Below are 22,731 nucleotides of genomic sequence, written 5' to 3' on the forward strand. Positions count from 1 at the left end.
TGTATTTTTTTGTTGATTGAACAGAAAAGGAAATTTATATTTTTACTTTTTCTCAATTTCCTTCAAAATTCAATTTATTTAAAAAGATAAGATATAAAATAAAATAATTTTATAATTTTATTATAAATAATTAATTAAAATTTAAAAAATAAATATAAAATTTAAAAAATAAAATAATTTATGTCAATAAAAATATATTTACATCAAATATAGTTATAAAATAATTACAAAGATAATCTTCCTTTAGTAAGTATAAATGCATAAGTCTGTAATTTGATTTTTATTTACGAAAAATCACAATAATAAACTAATAATAATTTACAAGTTTTTTTTATTAAGTAACTAACTAGGTCACGTACAAATCTCTTTCCAATTTGATTTTCATCAAATTTACACATATCTCCAATTGCTCTTTGAATTTAATTCAATTTAATTATTACAGAGAAAAGGTTCATGAAAATGATGAAAGTGACAAATGATTCCAAATTGAAAATGATATTAGCGAGATGATTTTGTTGGACTTCCTTTTTCTGGAATAAGATTACCTTTTCCACTGTTTAAACGTGAAAAACGTGATAATGGATAACGTGAGAAAGGAAAGCACGATAGTGATATTGGTTTTATAAACAACCCATTTATGGTATTTTACCAAATACTTATAACAGGAGGAATTACATAATCATAAACATAAACAAAGTCTATATTAATCTAATTGTAAATAAAATTACAATAATATTTCAAAAAGAATTTAGTTGAGATCAAAATTAGTATATTAAAATATAAGTTTTCTTTATACAAATTTAAGAATTATAGTACTTGTTTCTTTAAACTAGCTCCAACTGTTATCATTTACTCATATAAATTATTATGATCAAGACAAACAGATAACATTACTATACATAAAAAAAATCTATATACTAAACAGAGATAATTCAAAACTTGTAAGTTTTAAATAAAAGATAACAATATTATAAAACTTATAACTTAGTTATTTGCAAACAATCTCGGACAATTATTTTAAATTGTCAAATCTTCACAAAACATTAAAAAAATATCATTACTAAGACTTTTGAAGAACTTGTGTTATTAGTAGTCTAAGATTTTACACCTGCTATTGCTTAGTCACTTTTCCTTCACTGAAATTATACACTACATAAAAAACTGAATTTATTGATGGTTAGCAGCTGTGGAAAACGGAAAACTGAAAAATTTATTGATAATGATTGTTTTTTTTTTATAAATTATCGACGAAAAAAATTCTTCAATAAAAGTGTTATCGGTAATATATATCGTCTGTTAATAATTATTGAAATATTTATTCATTCATAATATGACCAGTACGGGATATCATCAACATATTTATCTATTGGTAAATTCAAATTCCATACCAGTATGGACTATATTTTCATACCACATATTGAATCCTGGACCTAAACTAATACAATACCAATTAGACAACAAAAAAGACAATCAAATCCGAGATGACATTAATACAATACCACATAAACATCACATACATGTTTATAATGCACTTCAAACAAACATAGAAGTTTTAAAAATATGTTTATAAGTGACAAAGTCTTAATAATCTACATAGTTATCATAATTGTTTTCTTCTTCTTCGTCATCCAATTACTACTGTTGTGAATGTGGCTGGACTAGGATGGGTTAGGCTAGATTGGGTATTTGCTAGGACGGTGTTGGTGAACTGAGGCTGTTGAAGACAACTCTGTGCTTCTAGAGACAAAGTTTATTGGTCCATATAGTTGTCTTTTATTTTTTTTCACTGACAACGTCAACCTAACATTGTGTTCTAATGATGTCATCCTCATTATCATGTTCTTATGATGCATCAGGACATGACCCTTGCTTAGATCTGACTTATGAGAGTCTATTTGAAAATTCTTCCTGTTAAAGATTTTGCAAATTGTCAGTAAAAGAAAGAAGCTTAAAGGAAACAATAGTATAAGTTTAAAGTTTAAAGCAAATAATAGTAAACGTATTTGGTTACATGTGTCCTCTGAGACCTTTCATCAATAAATTGGACAGATCCCTTTCAAAGATGAACTTGTTAAAATACCTCATCAACGTATACAACCTGTTCCAGCTCTTGTACTTGTAACAGAATATAGGGTTATATACATACATCAATTTTAAAAGACATAACGTTATATTAGTTATATCATAATGATAACAAAAGGAAACAAGGTTTATATCATAGGAATGACATGCTTATGAGTGGTAATGAATCACGTTTTTGTAGGGTTCCAACCTTTTATGAAGCTCTTTTCTTTTGGATGATAGTACATTTTTTCTCTACAATGTAGTAGATGATGAGCCGGGATTAAAAAAAATAGCGAATGCCGGATCAACAAAGGAATCCTGGGAGATATTAGAGGTTGCGTATACAAGTGACAACCGCGTTAGACAAGTCCGAATACAAGCTCTTAAAGGAGAGTTTGAAAAATTGAAGATGAGGCCCAAAGAACATATAATCGAGTACATAACTTGGGTGGAGAAGGTGGTCAACCAACTTGGCAGGAATGAAGAACAAATGCCACCTAGCCGGGTTGTGAGAAAAATCTTGAGATTCCTCACAAAAGATTTTGAAAGTATCCTATGCACCTTCGAAGAATCGAAGGACTTGTTAGTTCTCAAAGTGGATGAACATGTTGGGTCATTAGAAGCCCACAAACAAAGAAGAAGGAGTTGGGATGAACGTGTTGAATCTTTTGATCAAGCACTACATGCACAGTTTGACTCGAATGAAACTTAGATTACTCAGAGACGATGTCTTGGAGGCAGAGGACAAGCAGGACGAGGACGATGTGGATGTGGGCGAGGTAATTTTTAGGATGACAGTAAAGAGAAAATCGATCAGAAGAATTTGCGTGACTGAAGACAAGGTAAAGGCTGAGGGGATCGGTTATAAGTTGGGTGTTTTAAGTGTGGCAAGTACGACCACTATGCAAACGAGTGCAGATCGAAGAAGTGCTACAACTCTAGTAAGATTGGCAACATTGCAAAGTATTGCAAGGTTGAGACAAAGGGAAAGACAAATCTCCTTACTAAAGATACAAAACAAGAGTGTGAAATCTTCTTGATGGCAAAAGGCTCAAATATAAAGAGTGTGAACATGGAGAGCTAGGTTCCAACAATGGATGAAGTAATATTGGTAAATGGTGCGTCAAACATGAAGAATAAACTCAAACAAAAAAGAAGAAGAGATTCATCAGATAGGGAAACTGCTGGATGAAGCTAACGAGATTATGAATAAACAGAAGACAGAACTTGAGGAGTTGAAGAAGACGACTGTTGAAAAGGAGGAGGAAACATCTAGTGTTCTTGAACTAGATGAAAACGAGAAAGAGGAAGATGAAGATGCTGAGAAGAACCAGGGTGTGAGATGCTCTTATACTGAGATGACAAAAAATATGATGAGTAAAATTTCGGACAAGATTAAGTTGGCCAATGTTGTTGAGAGGTCAACCAAGATTATTGAGAAGCCGTCTAAAGTAAAAAACGAGTTGGTTGATGTTACTGAAAAGTTGGATAGAACAAAGAACAAGTCGTCCAAAACATTAGAGAGTTTAGTTAAGGTGAAAGACAACACAACTAACATGAAGAAAATGAAGAATCCAAATTTGGTTGAAAGAAGCAAGTTTGATACAGGGTGATGCACATGGAAAACCAAATAAAGGATGAAAAATTGAAGTTTATGGGAGAATTTTGTTAACTGAAATTAAGAAAATGGTGTTTTTTTTCGTTTTATTTTTTTTGTTGTGTTTTTAGTTTTATTCTAAGAGATTTAGATGGATGTACACAACTACTTTAAATAGCTTGCTTGTGTACAATGAAACTAGCGCATATTCTACCGAGTAAATATATTTTTGTGCGTGAGGCTAATTGCTCAAATCTCAATATCTTCAAACAATTTCTCACCAAATTATCACAATTCAACACATTCAAACAACAACAAACCAAAAACTTTAAAATTTTACATATTTAACACATATGACTTCACCAATTGTAGTTAAAAATTCAGGGTTCTAAAGTTCTTCCAACAACTCTAACCACAAAAATATTTTTGGTTTAGTGATATGAACATACCTTTGAAATCACATAAAAATAATTTAAGGGAGTTGTTGTTACAACCACATGCAATTATTGACATAATATTCACTAGTATATACCATTACGCTTAGAAGGTAATTTCAATAAAAGTCCAACTACTTATTATTTTAACTATTGTTACGTATGAATGACCATGAAAATATATAAGTCACTAAAATTATTTTAGATGACAAATACTGTAAAAAATATTTAAATAACAATGAATTATAGAGACTAAAAGTAATTAGTCTGTATGATAATTAATTTAAATACTAATTTATATTATAAGAAAAATTTAAAATTTTCATGCTAAAAATTCGTGAAAAACATTCAAATTTCCTGAGTAATAGTGTTTCGTTCACGAACTCTGAATAATATGCTCATAGAAAACGTTTTCCATGGATTTTTATTTTTTGTGGATAACTTTGGACAGACAATTTTTTTGGAAAAGGTTGCGTCACTTCAGTGGGTAATTTCCCATAGATTTTATATAATATGTTAAAAAGAAGTGAACACGTGTTTTCACTATATATATATATATATAATAATAATAATAATAATAAAATGTTTATTATATATTATTTAAATAAGTTATACTTTAATGTTAACTTTTATTTTAATTAGTTTTTGAATTTTTTTTCAGTTAGCATTTATGAAATGTTGAAATAACGCATTATCTTTTATTTAATTCTTCTTTAAATGATCAAAAAAAAATATATTTGTTTAGATAAAAATATACAGCTAATAAATTCTGTGTGAAAAAAAAAACACTTTGAAAATAATTTCAATAAAATATTTATTTTAACTATTGTTATTATATATGATGAGCATGAAAAAGATGACTTACAAGAAAATATTTAAATAACAACTAAGCGACTAATTTATATTAATTTATAAATTAAAAACTATTAATATTTAAAATAATTTTTTATAAATAAAAAATTATAAATAGTTTGTCTTTAAATTAATTTTTAACATTAATTTACTACAGTTTTGACTACCCAAAACGGAATTAGTGTTCAATAAATAATCAGTGACCTATTTAAAGTTACTTTTACTCCTTAAAGAAAAGCATGTGCAATTTAATGATTATGACCTTATGCATTTAATTTCTTTTTTCCAATTCCATATTTATTGATCACTGGTTACAGTGAAGGATCAATTCTTTCAGAAATAAGAAAAAGAAAAGAGTGTTATTCTAGAATTTGTAAAAAATGCAAAGGTTAATGAGTGGTATCTTGATTCTAGGTTTTATTTCAGCCACGTTCTGTCTGAAACACAATTATGAAACCCAAATCAAATATTTTAATGTGATGGACTATGGAGCTCTTGGTGATGGCACAACTGATGATTCAAATGTATATATCTTTTTTTTTTCTCACTCTTTATATAAATGTGTTATATATACTTTCCTCATTCTTGGTTTTGGTTTTGCCTAACCTTAAATAGTCAAATAAATAAATCACATTTCTTTATAATGAATGACTTATTTCAAAACGGATTTTAGATAAGCAGCTTTCATCTTGATGAAACTTTAATACCATCTTACAATTTTAATTCAATTGTAAATTACAAAACAATCTTTTAAAGTGAAAGCAAAATTTGAATTTTTTTACAATAATCATTTGATTGTAATAAATTTTTGTCTAACGAATGGAGTGATCTTTAACCATTTGTGTTAATTGATTGTAGGCAATTTCAAATGCATGGCAAGGTATGTGTGGAGAGGAAGAACCAGCAACTCTACTGATACCTTCAAACAAAATATTTTTGGTGAAAAGATTAAACCTAAATGGTCCATGCAAAGCTCCAAATGTTGGCATTAAGGTATTTAATAGGGTATTTAATAAGTTTAAATATATTTTTTACTTCAAAATATTATAAATATTAGATCTTATTGTTCGATTTATGGGAGGTTAACCCTTCTTTTTGATCGTTCTTCTGACCCTAAGCATATGTCAAAAATTTTCGGGTTAAATATGTTTTTAGTCCCTAAATTATTGGCCATTTCTGGTTTTCGTCCCTGTTTCAAAGTAAGGTACAATTTGGTCCTCATTCTTTTCGAAACGTTCGTTTTAGTCCTTGAAAACTAAACACTGTTTAAAAATTTGGTCCTCATTTACCAACAAATGAGGACTAAAACCAAAATTCCGAGGACTAAAACGAACGTTTCGAAAAGAATGAGGACCAAATTGTACCTTACTTTGAAAGAAGGACGAAAACCAGAAACGGCCAATAGTTTAGGGACTAAAAACATATTTAACCCAAAATTTTCCTTTACTTCAAATTTATTATTGTTTGGTCAAATTGATTGGGGAGTTACTTGCATAAGCTAATTTGATTTTAAAGTCAGTAAAAATTCAACAACAATAATAGTAATAAATGTGTATTAAATATAATTAATCTATCACAATATTTTAAACTTCTATTTATAGATTTTGAAATGAGTTTCAAATTAACATGATCTAATTATGGTCGAACATATAATGATCATACTTAAGTTTAATGTAATTTTCTTTAATCTTAAAGCTCATCTTACTCATTAATCGATTAGTTAGATATTTCATACATGATAAGATTATATGGTCTTAAGTTGATTAAACGGTTATACGATACAATTATCAAATTAAATTGTAAAGAATTTCATCTCTATACTCTATACTCTACGAAAGTAATATAAAAGATTCTCGTCAGCAAACCACATGTAAAGACTATATTATAGTTGATTGAGAAATCTCGTCATTTTTTTTAATAGATGGGGAATGGAAAATATATTTATTAATAAAGAAAACACCTATGAAAAAACCACATTTAGCAAATTTTAAAACAATCTATTTATGAATATTATTCTTTATATAATGTTTAATTTTCTGATTTTTACACGATGTATCACTTAAACTCATAATTAGATTTTCAACAAAAACATTTACTCAAATTAATAGTCAAGTTTGATAATTTTCTTCTCCTTTTGTTTTCTTTTCCTCTAATTTTGTTGCAGTTTGAAGGGAAGATAGTTGCTCCATGTATGGATGAATGGGATGGTGATTCGTTCAGTTGGATAAGATATTCTATGTAAATGGTCTGACAATTGAGGCTGATGGAGGAATCATTGATGGCAACGGTTCCACTTGGTGGGAGAAATGCAGAACATGCAGAAGGCCAACAGTATGATATATCACATTCTTTTTCTACTTTTCACTTTCTTTCTTATCCCATTCCTCATTTACTTGAAATTTCTTTAGCACAGAAAATGGAATCAGATTTTAATTTTTTTCTTAATCTCAAAGCCTTCTGGCTGAAAATTTTCATATGAATGTGATGCAGTCCTTACGTTTCCATTCTTGTAATGGTCTTACTGTTAAATCTCTAAGTATGAGTAACAGCCCTGGAGCTCACATATCAGTAAATGGCTGCAATGGAGCATTATTCTCTCACATCAATATCAATTCTCCTCCAAAAAGTCCTAACACTGATGGCTTTGACATTGCCAATTCCAAAAATATAGTAATCCAAGATTCTACTCTGGCAACAGGTAAACTAAGAAAATAGTTCGGATTTTCTATTAGTTTTTTATATTGTTTTTCTGTCGTATCTTCAAAATATACTAATTTCAGTGTATTAAACTTTTTTTAACATAGTTTAAGACATTAAAAGCAATCATATAAGTATATTTCGAAGATAGGAGAAATAATAATAAAATTTCAACAGAGAATTCAAAATGAAATTAAAAGGAAAAAAAATACATTTTACTTGTTTGAAGAGGTATTTTAAGATGATAACATGGAGAAAGTACTTAAAGTAATATACTTTGTTGATATGGTTAACCAAGTTTTCATCGTATTCAATGCGTTATAGAGTGTGAATTTAAGCTAAACTATGTGAAACATTGTAATTTACCATGTCTTTCTAAATAGGTGATGATTGTATTGCCATCAATGGTGGTTCTTCTTACATCAATGCAACTCGACTTTTTTGCATAGGAGGCCACGGGATAAGGTTTGTATAAATTGTATCATATATATAGTTTCTGTAATGTTAAATTAATTGTTCTTTATTATGAAAGTTGATGTAATAGTAAAGTTAAATATTTGATTGAACTGTGCATGACATGTAATGAAACATGTATGAATCAAGCAGCATTGGAAGCCTTGGCAGAAACAAATCCTATGAAACAGTCGAAGAGGTACATGTACAAAATTGCAGCTTCATTGGCACCACAAATGGAGCAAGAATCAAGACATGGACAGTGAGTAACTTATATATACAATGCTTCATACATCATAATATTTTTTATTAACTTTTGTTTGATATTTTATCCTTCAATATTAAATGAGAACCTTACAAAACCAACTTCAAACATTTATTTATATATATTATATATATATATATATATATATATATATTATAAAACTAATGGATAGTCTAAGACCGGATCCAAAATAACAAATCTCTCTAAAATACATTTTGATTATGGGATCGAGGTAAAATATTTACTATGCTAAGATGATCCGAATGCTAGTCTTTAACACTATTCGTCCTAAATGTTTGTTCGATTAAACTTGAATGTTATCTGCAGAAGGTATTCCGATACCAAAGTCGGTAAAGATTCAACAATTTTAAAAATTAATGCATATTAAATGTAATCACGTATCTTTTTATTTCACCTATCTCTTTATCTTAAACTTGTATTTATAATTTTCAGAATGATGTGTAGGTTAAGGACGACCTAATTACGACTTAATTCTTGATAATCACACTTTATTCTAAGCTAATTAGTGTTTAGTAATTTCTTAATATTCGGAGAGTTTGGCCCATCAAGATAACTGACCGATTGATCATTCGTCTGTAACTAATTGTTTGGTCATACATTATTAATAAGTAGTCTTTAAATATAATTCAATCTTATAAAAACAATTTGAAAAAGTAAGATTTGTACCTTATATATGGTAAATCTACCTTTTTTTTATAGTTAATGTGAAGTCTCCACCATTCAATATCTCATGGTATCATCTTAATTAATATCTTTTCATTCTCCAATTTTATGCAGGGTGGATCAGGGTATGCAAGAAAAATCATGTTTGAGGAAATCATACTGCAAGATGCTAAGAATTCAATTATTATAGACCAATACTACGGCATTAAAACTCAAGTGAAGTGGTATAAACTTGAATTTGCATTCACATTATTATGATATGTGATTTCAATATTTTGATTTGAAATAATTATGGTAACAGGAAGATGATGCAGTGAGGGTGAGTGAAGTGACTTATAGAGGATTCAACGGAACTTCTGAAAGTGAGAAAACAATTAACTTAAACTGTAGTCCATTGGTTGTTTCAACATTACATTGGATCAGATTATATTGTCTCTTCAAAATCTTCTAAACATGTCTATGCTTTTTGTAAAAATATTGTTAATGGGACGATTGGATCCACGTTCCAAAAGTATCTTGTCAATAAAATGAATTCCCATGCCAACATTTGTGGTGGTGGATTTAATGTAAGAGGAATTAAGCTTGTTAGATATTCCTAATATTTATGCATTTCTAAGAGAAATTAACCTTAGTGAATTTAGTATATTTTCTCAATTTTCTTGCCTACTTATCTTTACTTTCAGAAACCCTACAGTATCTTTCATCCTAAAACTTTTTTATTTATTAATAATAACAAATAAATTAGTAAAGATACGTTTGGGATGTCTTTTTTACGCATGTAAAGTCGAATATACATGCATAAAAAGAGAAATTATAGTTCCACAGATTGTTAGGGACTCGAGCCAGTTTATAAAATATCGTGTCACATAGATGACACAGTATAAGTGGATAATATTATATATGTTTTTAACATGGATAGTGTCCAAAGTATTTTATTATTATATTTTATTCACTAAAAATAATTATTATTTAGTGGGGTTATAAAAACTTTTCATAAATTAATATTATTTAAGATAATTATAGTGAATTGTTAAAAGACTCATAATAATGACAGTTTTAATTATTTTTTAAAGATGTTTATGACCTTCACAAATTATGATATATTTTTCATAATTTTTTTTTTATGTTTAAATTTTTCCAAACCTTTCTTTTTGTGCTCAATTTTTTCTTTTTCATTTTCCGTAAATTTTCCAAACTAGGCGCACGATTAATATCCTTGAGTCACTATTCTTCAGCATCGCTTGTTGCTAGTGCTTTTATTGCCTTTGTAGAACCATGCACAAATATAAACACAATGAGCTGAAAAGAATGGCTGTGGCAATTAAGGCAAAGTGTAATAGCAATTTTGATGACTCAGATATTTCTGAGTCACATAGTTGATGCAGTGGCCTTCCAAAACTCTAGCCATATGTGATCACGCCACTGCTCTTTCACAATCTAGAGTTCCTGTTATTCACTTATTTTTTGGAGAATCTGATTTTGCACTCCTGCTGTGATAACTGAGGTGATTTCGTGTTAAATTTCACTCTGTTAAGTTGACAATATAAGTGTTTATTCTTCGTTGCTTTTTGTCCCTTTTCTTTTTGTATGTGTTGTATATTCATGGTCATGAGATATATGGGAATGATATGTTGGTGCAGAATGTATGCTAGGAAGTGCAGCGGGTATTTATGCAGAGAAACTAAGTAATGCATAGAGTAATGGATAACAAGAGAGAAAAATAATTCTCATTGACCAAGAATGGAAGTATACAGAAATGTATGTAGTAAAGAGTAAGCACGTGAACTATAGCTTATGGTAGTTTGGGTTTACAACAACACACCCCTTTAAACCAAACTTCCTATAGGTATAACATTCATTAACTCTCTCAATCTTTCAAACTTGTTCTGTCTCAAAGCCTTTGTAAAAGCATCAGCTACTTGATTCTCAGTTGAACAATGATTTAATTCAATCTTTCCTTGGCTGACCAAATCCCTCAAGAAATGGAATTTCGTTTCAATGTGTTTGCTTCTTCCGTGAAACACTAAGTTCTTTGACAAGCTAATGGTAGATTTGTTGTCTACCAAGAATTGTATTGACTTTCTATACTCAAGCCTTAGATCATTGAGAAGTGCCTCCAGCCACACGCACTGACATGTTGTTTCCGCAGAAGCAATGTACTCTGCTTCACAAGATGAAAGTGCCACCACACTTTTGTTTTTTGGAACACCAGGAAATGGGTGCTCTTGTGTACTTAATGAAATAGCCAAAGGTACTCCTTCTATCAACCTTATCTCCACACCAGTCAGAGTCATTCCAAACCTCCAAGGTACCCTCCATGATGTTGATATTTTCGGAAATAGAAGACCAAAGTTAGTTGTTCCCTTCAAGTACCTCAAGACATGTTTGGCAGTTGTCATGTGTGATATCCTGGGTTCATTCATAAACATACTCAACAATCCAACACCATAACTTATATCTGGCCTGTTGTTGCATATATACCTCAGACCCTACAATCTGTTTGTACAACGAGGCATCCACACATTTTTCATCAAGTTGTTCCGCTAGCTTTAAGTTTGCAATGACAGGAATTGGTACACTATTGCAGTCTTTCATATTAAAACGGTTACTTCGCTGATGTACCTTCCTTGATGCAGAACAACTCCACTCGCTGTTTCAACAAATTCCAACCCGAGAAAGTAGTTCAGCTTGCCTAAATCGGTCATATCATACTCCTCTTTCATTCTCTTCTTGAACTCTTCAATTTCTTCTTCAGAATCTTCAGTCACAAGAAGATCATCTATTTATAGGCAAATCAGTAGCTTATTCTGCAGACCAGCAGTCCTCACATATACACCAAATTCAACAAAACACTTCTAGAATCCCAGCTTGAGCAGTAACGCATTAATATGATTGTTCCATGCCTGTGGTGTTTGCTTAAGCCTGTACAAAGCTTTGTTCAGCTTATAAATCTTCTGCTCTTCACCTCTCTTCTCAAACTCAGGTGGTTGCCTTACATATACCTCTTCCTCTAAAGGACCATTTAGAAATACTGATTTCACATCCAGCTGTTTAATTTTCCAGTTATTAAAGATAGCTACTGCTATCACAAGTCTCACAGTCTCAAGCCTTGCAACTGGTGCAAAGACATCCGTGTAATCAACTCCTGGTTTCTGCAAAAACCCTTTGTACTTGGTTATGAAAACCCATTTTACCTCAATTGCCTATTTGTGTTGAGGTAGCTCTACCATTTCCCAAGTTATGTTCTTTTCAATAGCCTTCAGCTCTTCAATCATGGCTTCTTTCCACTCCTTTACATCAATAGCTTGTCTCCAAGTGATAGGTTCTGCATCATCCAGAAACACAAGATGAGCCAAATCTCCCGATCTGCTATATCACTATCTGCAAACACCTCGTGACCTGACAGCCTTGTGGAGGGAAACCTCACTCTTTGAGATCTTCTATTGTTGCCTTCACTATTAACAGAAACGTGTTTCACAGGAGTACTTCTATCTTCTAACAAACCAGGAATAGATACTGGTTTATCATCTGCCTTCTCCCAATCAAATGCAGCCCCTTCATCCACTATCACATCTTTATTGATGATCACCTATTTCTTCTTTGGATTGTAGAGTCTATACGCTCCTGTTGAGTGATACCCCCACGAGGATGAAGGTTTCACTTGTATCATCTAGCTTCTTTCTTCTTTCATTTGGAATGTGCTTGTAGCACACAGACCCAAAGATCCAGAGGTTATTAGCAGCTGGCTTGATTCCTGACCAAGCTTCTTTAGGAGTGCAATTTGGTAAGGATATGGTCGGGCTTATATTAAGCATATAGGCTGTAGTGGAAACGACTTCTCCCCATAAGTAGTGTGGCATCTTCTTGGCTTTGATCATGCACCTAGTCATGTCAAGAAGCATCATGTTCCTCTTTTCATCCAGACCATTGTGATGGGGTGTATATGGAGATACCACCTCATGCACAATTCCTTTATCAACACATAACTTGTTCATCTCGTGTGAGTTGAAATCTCCTCCATCGTCAGTCCTGAAGGTCTTGACCAGCAAACCGGATTGTCTCTCCACCATAGCACAAAATTTCACAAAGCATGAGTATACATCCTTCTTTTCTTTAATTAAGTAGATCCAAATCTTTCTAGTCCACTCATCTACAAAGAGTAAGAAATATTTGTTACCTCCAATCGAATTCACATCAAAAGGTCCGCACACATCTGAATAGACAACTTCAAGAGATTGTTTTGCTCTCTTGTATGCGTTTTTCTTAAATTCAGTTCTGGTTTGCTTCCCAACAACACAGCCTTCACACACTCTGTCAGGAATTTGTATCATTGGAACCCCTTTCACAAGGTCTTTGCTTCTCAACAGACTCAGACTTCTAAAATTAAGATGACCGAAACGATAGTGCCATAGCCATGCTTCCTCTTTAGTATCAACAACAGCTAAGCATTGTATAGCAGTGGCATTGAGGTTTACCTTAAACGTTATGTTCTTGGCAAGTGGAGCTTTGAGAACAAGTCGTTGCCTTTCATCAAACACCTTTATGTGTTTCTCATGCATTGTCATCGTGTAACCTTTCTCCAGAAGTTGTCCCAAACTCAACAAATTACTCTTCATGTTTGGAACATACAACACGTTGTTCATGTAAGCAGATCGACCATCCTTGCGTTTGATCAGGATTTTTCCAGCCCCTTCAGCCATGATCACATTGTTGTCTGCAAATCTCATGCTGCTTCTGATGCTTGTATCCAGGTCTATCAGTCATTCCTTCTTACCTGTCATATGGTTGAAGCACCCTGTATCTAAATACCAACAGGTTTTGTCTTCTGCATGGCTCGAATCGTGAGACATCAACACGTGGTCCATTTCTTGACACCTGTCTTGTGCAAAAACTTCATTCTTACACCTGTTCAACTCATGAACTTTACTCTTACGTCTGTCTTTGGTTATTCTCCAACGCAACTCATCTTTATCACGTCCAATTGTGCTCATTAAAAGAACATGATCAGAGTCGGAGTCACCCACGTCCTGTGCAAGATTGGCTTCATCACCTTTGCTTTTTGTTTCGGATGTGTAGGGCTGTGCGGTTCCAAGTCTTCCAAGTCCTCCCGCGGTCTTGTCTCCGTGACGGATATTCTCCTGGCGCCTTGGCTCTCCTCTTGATCCGGAGGGGTGGAGACCTACAAAAGATTCTCCGATGCCAAAGTCAGTTTCAGAGCAATGGCTATTTTCAGTAGTAGCAATAAATGTGCATTCAATGTAACCTATCTACCACTCACCGTGGACCTGTATTTATAGTTTTCGCTATGGGCTTGGGATTAGTGAAAAGTTAATCACGGCCCAAAACGGCCCGATAGCTCCTAATTTCTACTTACCTTTAAACCAGACTACTTTCCCTTAAATTATGTTGATTAGTGTTTCGGCGGGCGTGGACGTCCGCCCATGTGAAATGGGCGTCAGCCTCGCGCGCACAGAGATCCGCCCATGTAGGGTCCGCCCATGTGGGCTCTTTGGTACGGCGTCCGGTTTTGCTGGTCGTGTCCGCGGGGATCCGCCCATGTGGGATCCGCCCATGTGAGCTCTTCCGTACGGCGTCCGGTTTTGCTCGTCGTGTCCGCCCATGTGATATGGGCGTCCGCCTTGTCCGTATGGAGATCCGCCCAATTAGCTTGGGCGTCCGCTCACATGGATCCTTCCGTACGGCGTCCGGCCCTTGTAGATACACAAGCCCCCCAAGTCCTAGTGCTCGTAGTGAACGTGGGACTTTGGGTCACCTAACAGACAAGATTTGATGCAGTGGCTGTCGTGCCGGGCTGCTCTGTGATGGTAGGATTCCTTGTGAGTTCTTCAAAGTTTTTCTTATAAAGAGGTTCGGCCCGGTTGGTAGGTGTTCCTCCCTGCTCCAAGAGGGTTAGGAGAGTTTATACCGGGTCTAGGTTCAATCTTTGGCCGGCTCTTCAACGCATCAGCCTCCGGTGTGCCTTTTACGATTGCGTACAGGCATTGTCGTAAGTCGCCGTAGCCTCCGGAGTGGACTCCGGTATATCTTTGGGTAGGCGATCATTGGACCACCGGACGGTCTTTCCGCATTGGACAACCGGACGGTCCTTCCGTATGGCGCCCGGTATTCCGGGCGTCTTTCGTACGGCGCCTGGCACTTCGGCGCCCCTCGTACGGCGCCTGGTACTTCGGCGCCCTTCGTACGGCGCCTGGTACTTCGGCGCCCCTCGTACGGCGCCCGGTATTTTGGGCGTCTCGGTATTTCGGGCGTCCTTTGTACGGCGCCCGACACTCTCTGGTACACAAGCCCCCCAAGTCCTAGTACACGTAGTGAACGTAGGATTTTGAATACGGCGCGTGGGGATCGGGAACCCGTAATTGGGCTTTATCCAGTGGGCTTTTTGAATTCGGATTTCAGGCGGGAAAACACGTGGCGCGTCCCCAGTGAATAGAGCTGAAGCGTCGCCAAATCCGGAGCGTTGGTTGTACCAAATCTAGACGGCCATGATACATCCAGCGGTTACTAATTTTTCCCTATAAATAGTGTGTTTAAACGGGGTCATTTTCACTTATCTTCATTACTCAGGAGTTCGAGATTCTTTTTCCCTCAGGTAATAAATGGCATCTATGTCCATTGAGTCAGGTTCTGGGTCGTCGGGCGGAGTCCGGGAGGGGTCGGCGCAGGGCGACAGCGGCGATTCTCTAAGTTCGGCTTCTTCTCATTTTTTGGAGGAGGCGGTTGGGTCTTCCGGAGGGGACCCTGGGTCACCGGTCTCGATGAACGACCGGATATTTCATGGTGTGCCTCTGTTCTTGCTCAAAGGCGGTATTCGTGTAGTCGGGTCACCCTTCGAGCCGGATGGTGAAGGGACGGTGATATCGGAGTTGGCTCCCGTCGTTCCCAGCCGATATGCTTCCTGCTATGCTTACAGCAAGGATTTGGAATGGCGGATCCGCCATACCCATATCGTACGGGATATGGAGGATTCGAGGTTAATTCGTGCCGGGGTGACTTTGTTGAACGAAAGGGTCTTTCATGATGGGCGGTCTAGCCCTTATGATTTCTTCTTTATGTACGTGACCTTCTTCACCCATCTTTTCGTCCGGGTGCCCTTTACTAATTTTCAAATGGCCGTTCTTCGGGAAGCTAATGTGGCTCCGACGCAGCTGCATCCCAATTCGTGGGCGGCTGTACAGGCGTTTGTGGCGATGTGTTCAGCAGTGGGTGTCACTCCCACCATCCCGGTTTTCTTTTACTATTTCGAAGTCCGCCCTTCTTCTTCTGGCGGTTGGGTATCCTTTAACTCGGTGCGGGACAGGACCCTATTCCGCCCCTTCTCCGATTCCTTTAAAAATTTCAAGCAACATTATTTTAAAATAATCGTTGACAAGGACGGCCTCCATGAATTTTCTGATGGTGAAGGGAGGCCGCTGTTCCCCTTCTATTGGACGAAGGACCCTCGACGAATACGGGCGACTTCCGTCGGGGATTTGTCAGCACCCGACCGAGAGGCCGTGCGCACCATTAACACCCTCCCTCGCCGGATCTCCGCCCGCCACTTGGTTGAATGCCTTAGTCTTGAGGACTGTGGACCAAAGGCGTTCGGTATGGTCTTGTCACATTAGGTGTGCTCGTTTTTCGCATACTGACGTTAATTTTTCTGAATTTCTTTGTTTTTTGCAGAACTGATGACGACCCCGGGCCCCCGCAAATCCAACTTCCTCACCGTCAGGAAGAAGTCCGGTGCCAGCTCGTCGACGGCCCGGCCAACCGGTGCTCCAGCAGTGCCGCGCCCTCCTCCTGCCGGCGCTCCTACTGGACGGGTCCACCCCGCTGGTAAGGCCGGGGGTTCAGGCGTGAAGGTTAGAATCCGGGAGCGTCAACCTGAGTTGGCGGCCGTCCAAGTAGGTCCAACGTCTGGGGCGGCCATGACCTCCGCGGATCCTACTCGAAAGAGAAAAGATCCTACTGCTGAGGGACGCCAAGACAAAGAGGGCTCTTCGTCTCGGTCAGCTTCCAAGAAAGCCCGGAAGGACAAGGGCAAAGAGAAAGAGCGGGAGAGGGTATTGGCCGTCCCCCTACCTGGCGGCGTTTTCAGCCCGGAGTTCAGCATGAGCGACCGGGCGAAATTTCACATGAGCTCCTCTCAGCGGGCGCTCATCGAACCCTTGTCCGAGTTGGAGTTAACCAACGCCATGTTAGAGATGTCCACCCGGACCTCCGCTCTAGCCTGGTACCTAAGAAAGTTTGCTGACCGCCCTGGCGTGGCGGAGGTCCGGGCCGAGCTCGACAAGGAGAAGAAAAACGCAGCCTCCCTTCAGTTGACCTTGGAGCAGATGGTCCTTAACCAGGATGAATATGATAAGAAGATCGAGCAGTTAGAAGCCGATCTTGAGGAGGCCAAGAGGGAGGCCGCCGAAAGTTTGGCAACCGCCCAGGCCGAACAGGAGCGCTTGGCGGAGGAAGGTCGCCAGCTGAAGGCGGAGGTATCCCGCCTAAAGGAGGTCGAAACGGATCGTGCCAAGACCAATGAGGAGCTCACTGTTGAAGTTACTAAGGCCAAGGAGCAGATTGCCGAGTTGGAGTCGACCATTATGTTTGAACATGAGGAAGGGTTCAACAAAGCCCTTCGTCAGGTAACTCTGCTGGCGGGCATCCAGGATCCGTTTTCTCTGGGCGTGGATATAGAGAAGGACGTTTTCGACGGCGTCCTTGTGGATCTGAATACTATTGAAGAAGAAGACGGGCCGACTGTAGAGGCTGCAGCCGGGCAAAACGTTTAGAACTCTCTTTTAATTTTTTGGTGTATTTTGTGACCATCCGCCCAACATCTCGGATTGTCCAGAAGTTGGCCGGGCGGTCCTTTTGTAAATTGGCGCGTTTTAGCGTCATTGATTAATACACATTTGCTTTTTCCGGTTTCGTATATTTTGTGCGCCTTTTATTCCTATAAAGAACTTGCTTTAGTACCGGCCCGGCCGGGTGGGATGACGCCTCCTTTTCCCGGGCGGATGTCGACGTTTAGCTTTTAGATGTTTAACTCTCGCTTCATGGCCCGCCCCCAACCAAGTTGAGTCGTTCTCTTTGGAACGTTCTTGCATCAACTTGGGCTTGATAGGGCGGACGTCCTTTCGCTTCGTCGCCCAGCCAAGCTGAGGGTCGTTCTCTTTGGAACGCTCGTTCGCCAGCTTGGAGTTTAGTAGGACGGACGTCTCTTCACTTCGTCGCCCAACCAAGCTGAGAGTCGTTCTCTTTGGAACGCTCGTTCGCCAGCTTGGAGTTTGGTAGGGCGGACGTCTCTTCACTTCGTCGCCCAACCAAGCTGAGAGTCGTTCTCTTTGGAACGCTCGTTCGCCAGCTCGGAGTTTGGTAGGGCGGACGTCTCTTCACTTCGTCGCCCAACCAAGCTGAGAGTCGTTCTCTTTGGAACGCTCGTTCGCCAGCTTGGAGTTTGGTAGGGCGGACGTCTCTTCACTTCGTCGCCCAACCAAGCTGAGAGTCGTTCTCTTTGGAACGCTCGTTCGCCAGCTTGGAGTTTAGTAGGACGGACGTCTCTTCACTTCGTCGCCCAACCAAGCTGAGAGTCGTTCTCTTTGGAACGCTCGTTCGCCAGCTTGGAGTTTGGTAGGACGGACGATCCTTCGTTACTACGTTTCTACAAGATGACATTAGCTTTGTGGGAGGAAACAGATATCTTGATTCATTGATTGTGGGGGTACATCGAAACAAGTATTTGACATTAACTAAAGTAAAACTTTAAATGTGTGGCGTTCCAGGTGTTGGGGATGGGACGTCCGTCCATGCGTTCCAGCCTGTAGGCTCCGTTCCCCGGGGCTTCCACTATCCTGAACGGCCCCTCCCATTTGGCGGCGAGTTTTCCGTGCGCCGGGTTTCGGCGGGCATCCCCCGTTTTTCTCCATACTAAATCCCCCTCTTGGAAACTTCTTGGGCGGACCTTGGAGTTGTATTTTCTCTCGACCATTCGTTTGCAAGCTTCGGCCCTCAGCGCCGCTCGGTCACGCCGTTCGTCCAGGGAGTCCAATTCGATTCTCAACTCTTGATCGTTGAGGTTCAGGTCCTCGACTTCTCGCCTTAAGGACGGTTCGCCCAGCTCAACCGGCAACATGGCATCAGTACCATAAGTTAAGTTGAAAGGGGTTTCGCCTGTGGTTCCATGAGGTGTGCATCTATAGGCCCATAAGACCTCGGGCAGTTCGTCCACCCATGCCCCCTTCCTTTCTCCCAAACGCCGCTTGAGTTCCGAAACTATGGTTTTGTTCATTGCTTCGGCTTGACCGTTCGTCTGGGGATGTTCGACGGAGCTGGTAATGTGCTTGATCCCCAATCCTTTGAAGAATTCGGCGAGTTTTTTATCTATAAACTGCCGGCCGTTGTCTGTGATGATGGATCGGGGGAGGCCGAAGCGACATATCAACTTCCAACAGAATTTCTGGACCTGGGCGGCCGTGATGGTTGCCAGGGGCTCGGCCTCTACCCACTTGGTGAAATAATCCACCGCCACCAAAAGAAACTTCTTCTGCGCCCGCCCTATCGGAAACGGTCCCACGATGTCCATTCCCCATTGGGCGAACGGCCAAGGGGATGATATTGGATTCAGAGCGTGCGGTGGTCGGTGAGAGTGGTTGGCGTGCGCTTGGCAACTGAGGCACTTCTGGACGAACGCTTTCGTATCCGCCTCCATGGTAGACCAATAGTATCCGGCTCTTAGTAACCGGGCTTTCAACGTCCTCCAACCCGTGTGGAGGCCACAGACGCCATTGTGAAGCTCGTCCATGACATAGCGCGCCTCTTCGTTCCCCAGGCATTTAAGGAGGGGGGAGGAGAAGCCTCTTCGGTACAAGTCATCCCCTATAACCAGATAACGGGCCACTTTCTTGGCTTCGCCCGGACTTACCGTCCGCCCCTCATCTTGGCGGGTCATGATCTCCCTGATTTCGGCGCGCCAGTCTTGTCCTCCCCGGGATATCGCCGAGCATTCTACCGAGGGCTGGAGTAGGACCTGCCGTACGACCGTAGTCAACTGTCCCTTCTCCCTTCCCGAACTGAGTTTAGACAGTATGTCTGCCCTCGTGTTTTGTTCTCTGGGAATGTGCTGTATGTCGACTTTATCGAACGCTTTTGCGAGTTCCGTCGCTCGCTGGTAGTACCGCAAGAGGCGCTCCTCTCTGACTTGGAAGTTGCCGTTCATTTGGCCCACTACCAGCTCAGAGTCAGTCCGGCAGGTTATCCTTCTCGCCCCCATGTCCTTTGCCAATTCTAGGCCGGCCACCAGAGCCTCGTACTCAGCTTGATTATTGGATACTTTGAATTTGAATATTAATGAATGTTCAAGTAGGAATCCATTGGGGCCTTCAAGTACGATGCCGGCCCCGCTGATCGTACGGCCGGATGCTCCATCTACATACAAATTCCAGTTATCCTGGCCGGACGGGGGTAACTCGGCCGCGAAGTCTGCCAAATGTTGGCCTCTAATTGATCCCCTCGGTTCGTAGCGCAAACCGAACTCCGAGAGTTCTACCGCCCATCCTACCATCCGTCCCGCTAGGTCCGGCTTTCTGAGGATCTTGGAGATTGGGAAATCTGTCCGGACTATCACCTGATAGCTTTGAAAATAAGGACAAAGCCTTCGGGACGCGTGCAATAAAGCCACAGCTACCTTCTCCACCCGCTGGTACCGGGTTTCTGCATCCAAAAGCGTCCGGCTCACGAAGTAGATAAGCCTCGCCTGAGGGCGCTCTTGCATTAATACGGCGCTGACGGCCGTTTCGGACACTCCCAAGAAAATGTGCAAATCTCCCCCTGAGACCGGGCGGTTCATGACCGGTGGGTTGCTAAGGATGACCTTGACGTCCTTGAATGCTCGCTCACACTCGTCGTCCCATGACGGACCGGCCCCTTTCCTCAACTTGCGTAGTACCGGCCTCATCCGTTCCGCCAACTTGGGGATGAACCGGGACAAAGCAGTAAGGCGTCCGACTAATCTCTGCACTTCCTTAATGGTGGCAGGACTCTGCATCTGTAGTACCGCGTCGCACTTGTCCGGGTTGGCCTCGATTCCCCTGGATGTCAGCATGAAGCCCAAGAACTTTCCAGCTGCCACCCCGAACGTACACTTTGCGGGGTTTAGGCGCATGCCGAATTTCCTAACTTGGCGGAAAACCTCCTCGAGATCTTGGATGTGTCCTCCTCCGTCCGCCGACCGGACCACCATGTCATCAACATAAACATCCATGCACCGGCCTATCTGGTCCCAGAATATTCTGTCCATTAAGCGCTGATAGGTTGCCCCCGCATTCTTCAGGCCGAACGGCATAACCTCGTAACAGAAGTTAGCCTTCTCCGTGATAAATGCTGTCTTTTCAATGTCTGGCCCGTACATGGGTATTTGGTTATACCCAGAATATGCATCTAGGAAACTCAATATTCGGTGCCCGGAGGCACCGTCCACCAGGGCGTCTATGCTGGGTAAGGGGTGTGAATCCTTCGGGCAGGCTTTGTTCAGATCCGTGTAATCAGTGCACATGCGCCATTTGCCGTTGGTCTTCTTCACCATGACCACGTTAGCTAGCCAGGTGGTGTAAGTGACTGGCCGGACAAAGCCCGCTCTCCTCAACTTCTCCACCTCCTCTGCCACGGCTTTACGCTTCTCTTCACCCATTCTTCGCTTTTTCTGGGCCACGGGGCGAGCGTTCTGGAACAGCGAGAGTTTATGGCACATCACTGCAGGATGAATGCCCGGCATGTCTGCTGCCGTCCACGCAAAAAGATCACGGTTCTTCCAAAGGAGTGCCCTCAGCTCCTTTTCCGTTTCAGGGTCCAGCTCCCTTGCGATGAGTGTGGTCTGGGCGGGCTCCCTCCCTATCAAGATAGGTTGGGTTTCTCCCAAGGGTTCCAGGCGGTCCTCGGTATTGGTCCTCGGGTCGAGGTCCGCCATGGCTACCTCAGAACCTGTCGTCCGCCTCTTTACCCGTTGAACATGCAGCCTTAGTCCCGCGGCATAGCATTCCCGGGCCGTCTTCTGGTCCGCCCTGACGGTGCAGATAGTCCCCTTCTCGGAGGGGTATTTCATCGTGAGGTGGGGGGTGGAGACGATTGCTCCAAAAGCGTTTAAGCACGGCCTTCCGAGCAATACGTTGTATGAGGTGTTGGCCTGTACCAGCAGATACCGGACCCTCTTCTCCTCGCTAGACCGTCCGGTCCCCAACCTCGTCCTCAACTCCACATATCCCCTTGTGTCAACTCTTTCTCCTGCGAACCCTACTATCTGCCCATCGTAGGGAACGATCAGATCTTCTGAGATATCCATTTGCAGGAAAGTCTTCCAGTAAAGGATGTTGACCGAACTTCCTTGGTCAACCAGGACTTTGCTTATCCCGTACCGTGCTATTTCTGCCGTTATGACCATTGGGTCGTCCTGGTCGGGATCAGGGGCGTGAAAGTCCTCGTCCGAGAAGGTGATGGGCGGCATGGAGCGACGCGGCTTGTCAACCAGATGGACGGATTGGAGGGCCCGAACGTGGCGTTTACGGGCGGAAGAAGATGACCCTCCTCCCGCGAATCCTCCGGAAATGGTATTGATGTGTCCTCTCAAGGGGCGTTCCCGACTGCGGCTTCGACTTCGGCTCGGGCGCCTTTCGGAGCGAGGTCGTTCCGCTCGGGGATTC

The 22,731-nt window shown here is 40.2% G+C and overlaps 1 pseudogene; it reads left to right on the forward strand.

Moving 5' to 3' along the window:
• Positions 1–5,298: 5,298 nt before the first annotated feature.
• On the forward strand, positions 5,299–9,645 carry LOC148195606 (putative polygalacturonase At3g15720; annotated as a pseudogene).
• Positions 9,646–22,731: the final 13,086 nt, after the last annotated feature.

This window comes from Vigna umbellata, chromosome 7 (genome assembly GCF_029865625.1).
Source record: "Vigna umbellata cultivar VRB3 chromosome 7, Vumbellata_1.0, whole genome shotgun sequence".
Classification (NCBI taxonomy): domain Eukaryota; kingdom Viridiplantae; phylum Streptophyta; class Magnoliopsida; order Fabales; family Fabaceae; genus Vigna; species Vigna umbellata.